Source organism: Grammomys surdaster, unplaced genomic scaffold (assembly GCF_004785775.1).
Source record: "Grammomys surdaster isolate TR1022 unplaced genomic scaffold, NIH_TR_1.0 129, whole genome shotgun sequence".
NCBI lineage: Eukaryota > Metazoa > Chordata > Mammalia > Rodentia > Muridae > Grammomys > Grammomys surdaster.
Window position 1 is genome coordinate 7,382,851 of NW_021604587.1, and position 14,840 is coordinate 7,397,690.

At 39.6% G+C, this 14,840-nt stretch overlaps 1 protein-coding gene across 1 annotated transcript in view; it reads right to left on the bottom strand.

Moving 5' to 3' along the window:
- Macrod2 (mono-ADP ribosylhydrolase 2) overlaps positions 1 to 14,840 on the bottom strand; it is a 1,849,434-nt gene that overhangs the window by 903,748 nt on the left and 930,846 nt on the right. The window lies entirely within an intron of this gene.

The window sequence follows — 14,840 nt, forward strand, 5'->3', positions numbered from 1 at the left end:
AGGACAGTAACTAAGACACAGGAGTTAAGAACAGTTTAGCTGAGAACTGGCATTTGATAATATACAGGCTGCCCGAGCTGGGCAAGAAACTGTTTTATGGGGTCTAGCCTTTCCTTACTAGCAAAGACATGATCGTCATTTATGATCACTGAAGGCTATGTAAGTGTTCCTTCTGAAAATAAAATCTTCAGTGAAACAATGATTTTGCATGTTCTGATATCCACCTAACTTTCATAGCATCTCTCAAAATATAGAAGAGAATGGGAATTGAGATACTGGAAGAGAAAAATCCTCTAATCTTAATGATGTAATATTCCTATAATTGAATCTTGAAACAGTTCATAGTTATCACAGGTCTGCTTCCATCGTTGAATTCCTGTTACATTTTAAAACAGCATATAATCAAAAATATTGAAGAGATATAATACATGCCCTCAGAATGAATACTACCTATGATGTGAGAGGCTGAACATGGCATAGATGTATGAAAAAAAGCAAGTGACATTGACAAACGTAATCTGTGACAATTTCTCAAAACTGTGTGATAGGCATACCTCATGGAACCACTGTGAATCAAATGAATAAGAAATGTAGGCTGAACACAGTGTCTGACACATCATAAGCCCTTAGTAACTGAAGATTAGTATTAAAACAATGCAAACAACTCCAAAGCCAATCAAGTTTGACTATTGGCTCCATTCATAGAACGGGCTTTCAGCTTTAAGGAGATAAAACTCCCACTCAAATGCAACTAGAAGCTATGAGAACAAGCAGGAGGCCATGCTGTCGGGGTACATGGCTCCTGTTTATATTTTCTTCTACTGTATGCACTGGATCACTGGCAAAAATATGCTACTGCATTGTTGCTTGTTTTATTTTAATATGCAAAAAATAGCTGTACATACTGTGAGGATGGTGGAGTCTGTTCATACAACTTAGGTCTTTGCCTAAGTCTTCATTATCTTCTCTCAGCTTGCCCCAGTAATCATTCTGGACTGAGTCTCATGTGTTAAATGTAATTTATCAAACTGAAGGGTAATTTCATTTTGGTCCCTTCCTTCTTATACAATACTTTATTCAGGTTGGTATCCAAACTTCTAGTACAGGACACCCAACAAACCCTTGACAAAAGTTAGCTAGTCGTGTGTAGGGGAAGCAAGAAGGAAAAAACCACATCTATCTCATTGGTTCCTGTGGAACAACCAACAGATCTCAAGTTCTTTCTGTTCTCTCAGGTCACTGCTGCTCAGGGGTCTGAGTGCTAGGAACCCTGAGCACAGGGTTTACTCGCCAGAAGAAATTGAGATGACATTGGTTAGAAGCTTCACCCGTTGCCTAAGGCCACTAAAATGCCATTTTGGCATTCTTGGAGTTCTTCAGAAGGACTATTACACACCAATATAATGCTGAGTAAGTCACATGTTCCTGGTATGCTGTCCACACAATTTTTCTCCTTGCTCAGCCAGTGTGTCGACACAGCCCATGGCCCTGCCTCAGTTCCCCAATCTTGCAAACTCAAAACATTTCTCTGTACGAGATTGTTTGCTTGGGTCAAACGTATTGTTCATGCTAAGGTCTTTGGGGGAACTTTGAAATATTTAATTTAAACGACTGGTCAATTTTTCTAAATGATTTACTTTTCCAATTTTTCCAAGAAAAGTAGGTCAACTTCTTGGTGCACATTTAGCAGGCAACTGTGCACACGTTTATGCAAATAGTCATTTGGGCTCATAGCATTTTGCACTAAGCTTTCCTTAAAATTCATTCTCTTTGTTCAGCTGCTTTCCCTAATCCCCACCTTAGCCTTGTGAATTCTGCCATTTATTTCACAGTCGCTGCCCCTACAAATGACTAGCACGTTTTGTTTGCAGTCATGTTTTCTTTCTTCCTTCTTCTTCTTTTTTTTTAATAGCATAACCAGGTAGAGAAAACTTGCTCTGCTTTCTCCCACTTTTCCCATCTTCCCTGTTAAACTCCATCAGTAACTCTTTTAAAATAACTAATAAGACAATCTGCATCCTGTCCAGCTGCTTTAACAGTAGATAGCTAGGTAATTAAAGTCTTCTCTCCCCACAGTGTGTCCAGGTCTTCCTTCGGAGTGACTCTTGTGTTTGTAAAGCCAATGTTCTATTCATCTGCATTAAATTGGCAGAAGACTGGCCACAGAAGTCCTCACTAGGACCTTCCTAGAATTCATCGCTTCTGCTTTGTAAAATCTGAGTGTGATTTACTCCAGATGCCAGCAAGCTTTCACTATGAAGGGCAAGATAATAAATATTTTAGACTTTGTGAGCCAGATGGTGTCTGTCACAACTACTCAATTCTCCTGTTCTAGGATTCAAACAGCCATAGATAATATGTAAATGAATGAGCAGTAAGACTTCATGGGCAAAGCAGGCACTGAGATGAATGTGGCTCATAGGCAGAGCAGCAGTTGACTGACCACTGATCTATGCAACTCCCTTGCTAAACTCCACTGTGAAGCATAGAACTCTGGGGTATGGCATCTTCTGTTCATTGGCTGTGTGATATGAAGTAGGAGTTTGGTACCCTGATATTTTTGGTTTGCAAGTCCAATATAGATGGGCATAGAAGGGACAGAAAATCAACAAAGCATTGTTTTCCTCAGGAATGCGAGGATCTGTGCAAAGTCTTCACCTGGAGAAATATATCATTTCAATTGTCTTTCTTAGAATTTTGTGGACTCAGATATAAGTAGAGTTAATATGATCACTATGAGAAAAGACACCCAACAGAAGTAATTGGTAGAACCAGTGAACCTCCAAATTAGAGTGCTAGGGGTAAATTGTAATAGTAAGGGCTTCTTCCAGTATTTAGAACAATGGTAGCAAAATGAGGCATGGCCAGAAAAGCTGTCAATAGATACAGAACAAGGATACTGAGGCATTGTAGCACACAAATAGGCAATGTATAAGAAAGCCAGGCATACTAAAGCATACCTGTGAAATTAGCACTTAAGAGAGTCATGAGTGCCAGACAAATATGATACATTGCACGATGCTATCTAACAAGAAGAGAGAGGGAGATAGAGAAAAGGAAATGCACAGTGTATTAAATAAAAGCAAAGTGGAAGCAGTAGACACACTGCTTGACAAAGTATCCCATAAGTGATTGAGGTCCATGCAGGGATTTTTTTTTTAACCTTTTGATGTTTTCCAATGTTGATAAAAAAGAATGTAACAATAAAAACAATAACCATGAAATCTCAGCATCAACCTACTTTGAACCGAGGATTACTGTATGTAATCTATATTCTAAAGGCTTAGTAATATCACAAATCAAGACATTGGTAGGTAGGTAATATAGTGAAGCAACATACCAAACGGTCACACAGCTAAGAAATAAGTAGATAGGATTAACTCCCAAGGATAAGCAGTATGTAATTAGTTCATGCTCATTTGTTATCTACTGACCTCTGCTCTCTACTCTCCCACAATTCAAAAGGCAAAATCTTCACGTTTTATTACATAAAAAGTAAAAGCAAACAAAACTCTTGTCAGTGGCAGAAAAACTGTGATTAATTTAATTCAGTGTTTAGAAACCTGGATGTAAGAATGTTAGCTGGATAGTGGTGGTGCAAGCCTTTATTTCCAGAACTCAGGAGGCAGAGGTAGGTAGATTTCTGAGTTTGAAGCTAGGGTGGTCTACAGAGTGAGAACCAGGACCACTGGAGTTACAGAGAAATCCTGTCTAAAACAAACAAACGAATAACATCTAGGACGTTTCTCTTCTCTTCTTAAGTTGAGTAAACATGTCTTAAGTCAATAAAACCACAGTTCCAGGAAGCACTGTGTTGCTGGGGTACACACTGGGTTGCCTTAATCCCAGGATCACAGTTCTGACTGAAAAGTCTGTTGGAAGCAATCATGGAGGAAGGAGTGGGAAACAATCAGTCACAGAGGAAGGCATGTTGCATGTTCAAGAAACTATGAATCCTTTAGAATCATGTATTACTTGAAGATTTTTTAAAATGGAAACTAAAGCTTCCCAGCTCCTGCAGCTGTCCTACCATGTCTTTGCAAACCCACCTGTCGTGAATGAGAGGAGCTTGACAACAGACGATGTTTTCTTTCTCTAACCACCAACTGCTTACATGTCAATTCTGCTTTCTCAAACGAAATTACTTTTTTGAAAAATAGAATTGCATCTTTTTGTGACTTCCTAAAAACATATTGCTCCAAAGCTTAAATATAATTCATTTCATATGTGTTTGTTTTTAAGGTCACCAAGCAGAAAGTAGGTTAGGGAGGGTAGAGGTCAGAAGGTAAATGTTTTCATAAAATGCCAGGATAAGAATACAAGCCTAGGAAAGGTTTCAGGCTTTAACACTTGTTAGAAACAAAAGTCAAAAACATCTTTAAATGTTATAGATCATAAAACAAGCACACAAACACTTGTATATAAGAAGCTATATACAAGTGTGCAATTCTATTTATTATGTGCATAGAAATCATGTGTCAGGCAACACAGAGTGTGTGCATTATGAAATATAATATTTAATATATGTCTACTGTCTAAAATGTGACATGTTTCACATAAATGTCACTAGTGGTTAAATGTTCAACATTACTGCTCTTTCTTGTATTCAATGACTCTAATATGGCAGGCAGAGATACTTGTTGAGCATCTAAGATGCATCTGGGCCATGTTTTGTAACATAATGCAAATACAAAGGAATCTAAGTATCTCTTTTCAAGGGCAGAAAAGCCCAGAAGATGCTCCAACAGACATGCAGAATCCAAAAGGTGTAATGGCTTCATCTAGCAGGCAGGTTCATGCTGGGAGAGGATGTCCCAGGACAGGTGCTTAGCCTTCCCAGAGAGGTGCTAGCCCAAAGCCTCCCTAGATAGCTTCACATACGAGTCCCTCTAAGTGGACTGTGGTATAGTGCCAGGAAATGGACATATGATTCTTCTTTCTTTTATAGTGAACTAACCCAGAGGGGTGTGGCCAACTCACTTCACAGCACTATTGTCCCTTTCTGTAGACTTGGCCTCACTGTGTAGTTCAGATGACAAAATCTTCTAGAGAAATCAGCAATTCCCAATGGAGATCTTTGAAAAGTTCACCAAATGCATAAGCAAAGTGTGTATCTTATATGAGATATCACCAGTCATAAGGTACAACACTTAAATATTAAATAGTGAAAATAAATGCATACAGTCAACATTTTGATGCAGTGTGGGAGTTAACATTAGTTAACCATGTAGTTGATGTTAACCATTGGAAGACCCAGAAGCCCACACAACTACTGACATCTTGACAAAGGGTACAATTTCTTTAAAAAAAAAAAATGTACCAGAAAAACTGGATATCGACATGCAGAAGAATGAAACATACTGTATAAATTGGCTCAAAATATATCAAAGGCCTTACAGCATTAAACCTGAAGCTTCTGTTCAGCTAGAGACCAACACACAGGGGTGGGGGTGACAATTCATGACATAAGCACAGGCAATGACTTTTGAATGGGATTCTACCAGTTCAGGGACAGGCAAATGATAGTGAAAGGGGTGCGTCAAATTAACAAACTTCTGTGAACAAGAACAAATTAATGAGTGAAGAGACAGTCTATAGAAAGACTGAAAATCTTTGCCAACTAAACTATTCATCTGACAAAATAACATCCAGAATATATAAGAAATTCAAATTTAAACATCAAAAAGGTGATCAGTGCAATCACTAAATTTATATAACAACTAGTGCCAAGTCTGGCACACCCATGTAATGGACAGTATGACATGATTTCCTGCCTGTGGAATAGAGCCATTATGGGATGGGCCTCCATGAACATTGATGGATGCTGTGGGCATAGGGCTTGTTTCTATAATAGTGTACATATTTTCACATTCCTCCTTCAAGTAATGCCCTCTCTACAAGGGTTAATGACTCCATGATAACCAGAGACAGCATGAGTCCAGAAAGTGAGAGCATGTCTATGTATCAGCAAAATAGAATGCTGTGAGCTTCAGGACAGCTTTAAGGCTGTGGGAAAGAACACTGAAAACATGAGTTTGAAAATATATAATTTCTCAACTATGCATTATATAAGGTTGCAATATGAATTGTATAAGGAACTTCCCAAATCTAAAGAAATAGAGGCAGCTGCACTATGAGCCAGCTTGTCAGAAAGATACAAAGACCAGCAGACACAAAAGTAGGCAGATTCCTGAGTTCAAGTTCAGTCTGGGACAGAGGGAATTTAGGTACAAGCCTGGTCAAAATGGTCATTTCAGGGTAGGGTCCCACCAAGTTATCTTATTGTTTGTCCTTGTGCTTACTGTCTCTTCCTAAGAATCTAGGGGCTGGGGTCATGGGATGTTGAATCAAAAGGGAGCCTGGAGTAAGGACTGAATTGATATCTAAAATAAAAGAATGGGCTTTTCGGCCTGCAAGAGATGAGCTTTCCAGGAAGTTTTTAGAATAGCAAGAGAGAGCTATCCCAAGCAGAGAAGAATGAAGCAGTCTGAGAAGCTGTCTCCAGTAGAACATAGAACAGTCTGGAAAGTTGTCTTAAAAGAAACACAGGCTGCCAGCTTGGACACACAATTTGATTTTGAGTTATTTGTTTTGTTGCTCTCAAATATCCCTTCTCTTGGAACCCCTCTCCAGGCCGAGGCTAGTCCTTGGCAAACTACCAGTCACTTTTCAAAATTAGTAAATAACTAAACAAACAAATAAATAAATAAATTTAACTAATTGTGCTCATTAACATCACAAAATGGTAAACCTCTTTAGCTACCAGGGAAATGTAAATCACAATGAAGTTTTATTTTTCTAGCCTGAGTCAAATGATAGACATATCATCAAGAAATAGCAACAATAAACGCTGATGAGGATGCATGGATGGAGCAGAAAGGAACTCTGTATCCTGATGGGAATGTGTGTTAGATTGGCCTCTATGCAAATCAATGTGGAGAGAAAATAAACAAGCCCCTAAACAAGGACTGCTTGTGACCCAGCTGGACCACTTCTGACTACATACCAGAAGGAATGTATATCTGCCTAACCTAAACAGTGACAATGCTTCCTACGGTACTACACACAGCAGCTAACTCACAGAATATGCCTTGATTGCTATCAATTGATGAGGGTATCAATAAAATGTTAGATTATGATAGAGCATCATTCAGCAACAAAGAGAGAGTGAATTGGGAGGGGAGGCAAGAAGTCTGAAAAGTTCAGATCATGCTGGGCTACATGGTAAATACTTGACACTGGCCCTATGCTAAAAAGTAAACAGAACAGGGATGGGGAAGAAATGAGAAGGAGAAAGGATAAAGAGGTAGGGAGAATGGGGGTTGGGGATAAGAAGAAAATGATGCTGGAAAATCGATTGAAATAGGAAGCATTATATCAAACACAATTAGACTCAGGAAGACAAATGCATATGTTTTCTCTCCTATTTAAAGCTTTACTTAAAATACGTGAAAGTAAAGAGGGAGGAGATATATATATATATAACACTTATATAATACTTATATTTATAATTATATAAAATAAATTATGTAGCCACCTGTTCTACTGCTCCGGTCCGTGGGTCAGGGCCTAGCAAGAGAGAGAGTGGGGACGGAGACCCGAAGAATGGAGACAAGACAGGGAGTCTGATCAAGTCTCGTTCATTGGAAGGAAATCCTGGGTATTTATACCCTTTACCACATGCCTTGCCCTCGTGGACAAGCACAGCTGAAGGTACTACGTCATGTGCCTTGCAGCGTGGATATCACTAGCTAGCACCTAGCTAGCAGTAAGGAGACCACGTGCACCTAGCAGCGTGGATATCAAGTGCACAGTGCAGCTGGTGGCACTAAACAGCAAAACAAGATATGTGAGAAAAACAAGAGTCGGCTCCCAACAGGTCCTCCTTTGTAAATTTGTTTTCAAAAGGGAAGGCTGGGAAAACTTATGGAAACCGTGTCTGTCTTAGTTTGGAACAAAGGACCCCCCAGCCTCCCTTTCCCGTCTTTGGATACTCAACAGCCATTGGTTGAGTTTTTGTCTTAGGATGGTGAGGCCTCCCAGGTCGGGTCAAGGGTCTTGAGGTGTTCTCTTACCCGTCATTGACTATCTGGCTTAGCGCGTAAGTTAGGGGTTAATCCTCATCAGTCTTGATGACAGAGGTTTTAGAGTCCCCTACTTCCAGCCTGTAATAACGGACCTGTATGGGTTTCATTTGAATAGCATCTGTCTGTTGTCGTATGAAAGCCATCAGTCTGTTGAACAGCATGAACCCGAGAGACAAGAGACTTAATGCCTGAATGGTTGATGTAAACCATTCTGTCTCAGAGCAACACTCTTACTGATTGTCCTTGCATGGCAGCTGCCATAGCTAAGCCCTGTTGGTAAGAGGGCCCTGTGTCAGAACAGAGTCTGATATACCCAGTAAGGTCTGTCTTTTTCCTATAGGGTCTAATGGTTGCTTGGCAGGCAGGATTGGCATTTTCATATGCAAGCTGTTTCACATAATCTACACCTGCCTCTGCATTACCAAAAATCCTTCCTGCTGTTGTCATTAATCGATGAACAAAATCAGAAAATCATTCATCAGGCCCTTGTCTGACTGAGGTCAAAGATGTACCAGGGTCTCCCTTTACCGGGAGTTTGCGCCAAGCCTTCATGGCTACATTTTGAATTTGAGTGAATAAGCCTGGGTCATATTGTATTTGGTTATCACTAGAAGCAAATTGCCCTTCTCCTACTAAGGCATCAAAGGACCAACCATTACCTGCCTGAATGTTTCTCCTAGCTGTCTGTTTACAATTCTCATGATACTCTGATTTCCAAATAAGATAGTCACCACTGCTAAGAACTGTTCTCACTAGAGTATTCCAATCACCAGGAGACAGCCACTCCTCTGCAACAGATTCTAAGATTGTAAGAGTAAAGGGAGCAGTGGCACCGTATTGTGCCACAGAATTTTTTAATTCTTTAATAATTTGAAAATTAAATCCTGTGTGATGTCTCCACACAACCCCTTGAGCATCTCTAGTCTCTGATACAGGGAAAGCCTCAGCCTCTCCCTCCTCTGGCTGATCTGTGGCTGAACTAAAACCAGAGGACAGGGGCTGCCTTTGGACTCTGGGTTGAGGAACTTGAGGACCTGAGGGATTTTCCTTGCCCTCTCGAGATATCTTCCCTGTCTTTAATTTTTGTAACTGATTAATTAAGTCTTGATGCTCTTCTAACTCTATTTGTTGTTTAAGAAGAGAAATTTGTTGCTTAAGGAGAGAAATTTTGTCCTGTAACTCCTTTCTGGGATCTACAACCACCATCTCCGTAGCAGGAGCATCTGGAGGTGGAGGAGCAGAGGGAGGGGATCTTCGGGAAGTGGGCCATTCAGGGTTGTAATTTTTGGCTGTCTCTTCCTCTAGGTCAGCACAATCTAGCTCTGACAAATCGATTACTTCAACCTTTGGTCTTATTTTGGATTCTATGTTTTTCTTTCTTTCTTTCTTTTTTTTTGAACATGAAAGACAGCATTTAAACAGCGAAACAAAAGCAGATAATTGACACATGTAAACAGCAAACAACAAAACAAAAACAGAGAGTTGAGTTCAGGCTGACTTATTTCCTGCCCCATTATCATTACTATGACCTACTGGTCTCCACACCTCTGTTTCACTTCCAAAGTTTCAGTCTACCCTTCTTCCGGTAACATCCCTCACTGGGCCTCTCATTCTTGTCACCTCGTGTTGAGCGCCACTTTGTAGCAACCTGTTCGGGTCAGTCAGCAGGGTCTCCAGCGTAGGAGTGAAGATGTACGCTTCCAATTCCCGCTGTGTTTTTCACTGTATCTCACTTACTCAAGCCCCACGTTGGGCGCCACTTTGTAGCCACCCATTCTGCTGCTCCGGTCTGTGGGTCAGGGCCTAGCAAGAGAGAGAGTGGGGGCGGAGACCTGAAGAATGGAGACAAGACAGGGAGTCTGATCAAGTCTCGTTCATTGGAAGGAAATCCTGGGTATTTATACCTTTTACCACGTGCCTTGCCCTCGTGGACAAGCACAGCTGAAGGCACTATGTCATGTGCCTTGTAGCGTGAATATCACATGCACCTAGCTAGCAGTGAGGAGACCATGTGTACCTAGCAGCGTGGATATCAAATGCACCTTGCAGCTTGGTGGCACTAAACAGCAAAACAAGATATGTGAGAGAAACAAGTTGTTTATCAGAGTGTGCTCAGTTGTTTCAGGCTGTTGAAAACAAGTTTCTTGTCAAGTTTTATGGCCTGAGATGGCTGCAAAGATGATAGCTGCTTTTGGCTAGGAGTCGGCTCCTAACAAAATTATATTTTATATAAATAATAAAATATTAAAAAAATATTTGTGGAATATCCAGTCTTTACAGTTTATAGGGACAAATAAAATTTTCAATAAAAATTATGTCTGGTCAAGTAGCTAGCTATGTTCTTCAAGAAGAAAAATTTGGGGCTTAAAATTTGGGCTCCAGCAGGGGCAAAACAGTTTTATTATATGAACTCAGTAAGGTTCTTGTCCTGACTAATGGTTATGAACCATTGGAAGAGAAGACCCAGAAGCCCACACAACTGTGATAAATAATAGAAACCTTGTGAGTAAGCAGAACTGGACATAATGTGTGACCCACAACATGGTCAGTAAATGCACCCTTTGGCTCTGGGGCTACTTCTATCTCTATAGGTACAGAAGAAACTATAAAGAATTTGCTAAGTAATATGTCAAAATATAGGACAATATAATCTTTTCTTGACAAATTATCAGAGACCAATATGCAACTATTTCTGCTTTTTATATAGCTTGGGCCTGAAACAATTCAATGGGCAAAAAACAAAATGCAAAACAAACAAACAAACAAACAAAAATCAAAATCCCTGACTTCTCAGTATTTTTTCTTTTAGATTGGGTGCCAACCTCTCAATTTTCTAGCAGTGAAAGCTACTCAACCTACTCTCAGGCCACACATGTGGGGAAGAGTGAATCTTTGGGGTGGTAGAGGAGATGAGAGAAATCAGAGATCACCGCTGATCTTGTCAAGAGGTGACTCCAGAACCTACACAACCAGAGCCAACCTCCTACAAAAATAGCTGTCAGACTCAACAGACTATGGACTACAGCTGCCACAGTCATAGTGCGTTCATGAAGCCATGAGCATTTACCAATGGGGTAGAGACAAGGAGGAGGAGTTGAGACAGAGAGAAAATATATGGTCTGGGTAGCTCATATCAGTCCTTCCAGAGCAGCCCACACACAGATCACTGAGTTAGATACAAATAAATTCCCTTTCTAGTTTGAATTCTGTTTCCTGTTACTTATTATCAAAGAAACCTGTATATATAATGATCTGTTGCATATCCTCTACTTTCATTAATGGTCCATCTTTTACTAGTATTTTTAATGAAGATTGATTTAAAAAGGTTATATTGGTCTAGATTTATAGATATATAACAATAAGGGGGCTGAGGCAGAGGTCTTCTAAAGAAACAAAACAAAATCCATGCATTTTTTATTTTTAGATGTAGAAATTAAAATGCAATTTCAAGTGGTCCTCTTTACTAGGAAGTTATTTTAATGCCTAATATCTATTTGTTGAAATTGCTTTTTAAATATGCCACATAAAGTTAATGGGCTAAATCCCATATTCAAGATGGAGTCCTCAATTACAGGAGCTTAGAGCATATTAGCTAGACAATTAAAAGCCCAGCTTTTCAGGTGAACAAATAACCCCTCTGAGACAACATGTTCAAAATTACGAGACCATTCCAAGGAACTTTGGAAAAACACAAGCCACTTCATGACTTAACCCAATTTTTATTCCAGAGGCTCTTTCTGACATTCTCCTGCTTGTTGTTTTCTTGTACTAGTTTAAGTCTCAACAGTTGTGTTCTTAACCAGTTTCTGTGCTTCTGTAAGATCATTTTAACAAAGTATAAATGAAGGAACTCAGCACTTTACAGCTGGATTGATAGCCAGGAATGCTGGGTTCTGAACAGGAGTTGGAAGTGAGTGCTGTGTGTGGATATCCACAGAAGCAGAAAAATGAGCCTGGATTCTGAAAATTCGAAGAAAGTGCCCTACCATCGTTCTCTGTCCATTTGGGATGATCTCTTGTAGATATGGTGCTCCATTCTAGGTTAGCTCTCCAGTTCTGGTCTCAAGAGCCTGCTCTCCAGAAACACAGATAGTTGTAGCCTCTAGTCTGGATTTCTTCTCTTTCCTCCTTTACATAGCCTTTAGGGCACTTCCTTCACTATTGTAGCATGAATTCATCCACTGTACCTTCAGCTCATATCTTTCAACCCTAATCCAATTGCCTGATCTGGAGCAACAGTCATTTTACAGTGATAAATGTGACTTGGGGAAAATCTCAACTGTATACCTCTAAGGCTTTGTATTTTCTCTACACACACAACTACGTCTTTACCAGGCCTCAAAGGAACACTTTTATGACTCAAGTAGCTGTTCACCTTGTTTCTGCTCATATTATACCTGTCTGTTTTTGCTCAGAGAAACACAAGGAATCCCCCTCTCTGTCTCTTCCAGAACATAAAGTTCACTCTTGAGTGACACTTAAATGCTACCATTCTAGATTATTTCTCCAAACCTATGAAGTTTGTGATTCAAATCTCACTTCAGTATCATGTTCCTTCCAGATTACTATCTGTTTCTCTTTGAAATGTTTGGGATCTTTGTTGTTGTTGTTGTTGTTGTTTTCATAGACTTATATCCCTCTGAGACAAATGCTTTTGTCCAATAATATCAGTCTATCCTGCAAAGAGTATCTCTGCTTGCAAATCCCTGAGGAAGAGACACAGGCAGGTCCACAAGGAACACAAGTGACATATCAGGAATTTTTTTTCTTTATTCTGAACCATAGACCTCTTTTTCTCCTATGTGACTTTAACAAATTAATCTGTTTTACCAATTGTCCTTGTTGGTGTCTGGCATAAGGACAAACATGTACCCAGGTTGGAGGAAAGAAGAGGGCTAAGGCATGATGATTATTCAAAGAGGACTCTAGTAGCTCTACTGTCTAGTTTTAAGTCACTTGACACAAGCTAGAGTCATCTTTCAATGGGGAAAATGCCTCCATAAGATCAGGGTACAGGTAAGCCTGTAAATTACTTTCTTAATTAGTGACTGATGGAAGAGAGTCCAGTCCATTGTATGTGGGGCCACCACTGGACTTGTGGTCCTGGGTTCTTTAAGAAAGCAGTCCCAGCAGCAGCACTCCTCTATAGCCTCTGCATCAGTTCCTGCTTCCAGGCTGATTATGCTGCTTCATCACAACTAGGACAGGAGAAAACATGTAATCATGATGGGAACATACAGAGTCCTGCAGAATGGACAGAAGGAAATAGCATTTTTAACATTATTGTTGAGACTCTAGATAGTTTAGTTTTCCAGAGGACAAATCATACCTTGAATGTGTTTTTGTTTTATTTATTTTCTTTTGTTTTGCCTGGAACTAAGCATTATAAGAGGTATATATAACAAATCCTGTTCAACCTTTGCCATATCAAAAATTTTCTGTTACAAAGATTATATAAATTTTTATATTTTAATATACATATGTTTATACCTAAATAATACAATATTCTTTAGAACATTAAATACACTTTTATGAGAGCATCATATAAACAGAATTGTTGTTGGGAGCTAACTCCTAGCAGAAAGCGGCTACCACCTTTGCAGCCATCTTGAGCCATATACCCTGACAAGAGACTTGTTTTTCAACAGCCTACAACAGCTGAGCACACTCTGATAAACATCTTGTTTTTCTCACATATCTTATTTTGCTGTTTAGTGCCCCCAGCTGCAAGGCACATGTGGTATTCATGGCTGCAAGGCACGTGGCAAAGTGACTTCAGCTGTGTTCCCCTGCTTCTCCACTGTGTCAAGGCATGTGGAAAAGCATATAAATACCCAGGATTTCCTTTCAATAAACGAGACTTGATGAGACCCTCTGTCTTGTCTCCATTCTTCGTGTCTCTTGCCCCTCTCTCCCCACTCTCTCTCTTGCTAGATCCTGACCTGTGGACTGGAGCAGCAGCTCGGGCCGGGACAAACTATCAAGTGTATTTTTGTGTTATCATCATTATAGATTTGAAATATGTTTATATGAAAAGATATAACTCCAAATCTCTTATTTGAATATGGAGAAGTGCATATGTGTATGAATACAACCTTTCAACTGCCATATTTGGGTTGCTTCCAATTCCTATTATTATAAAAAAGGGTTTTGTGTGTGTGTGTGTATAGTGTGTTTGTGTATATATGTGTTTGTGTATGGGTATAAGTGTGTGGGTGGGCATAGGTGTGGTGCAGGTGGGTATATGTGTGTGTGCTGTCTACGGTAGGGCTTATCAATTGTATTCAACTGTAATCCTAAGACAAGGTTTATACCATTTTTAAAAAAATGTATGCTCATCCATATTAAGGATGTTTAAAATATTCAGGAAATTTTTTTTTATAAAAATGATTGTATTCTATGTGATATAGTTTGTTTCTTTCTAGATATTAGTATATTAGTACTCTACTACAATAAAAATTGTTTCTATGATTATGCCCAGCATGAAATTGTACAGATTACAATAATAAAGCTCATACAGTGAACTTTTAAATTTTTAATGTTTTTACTAATTATTTGAAAATTTCATGTTTTGATCATATCTACCTTTCTTCCCATTCCTCCCAGATCTGTTGTTACCCATCCAGATTAGAATTTTCTTTTCTCTTTCTTTTTTCCTTCTATTGTTCCTTCCTTCCTTCCTTCTGTCCTCTCCTCTCCTCTCCTCTCCTCTCCTCCCCTCCCCTCCCCTCCCCTCCCCTCCCCTCCCCTCCC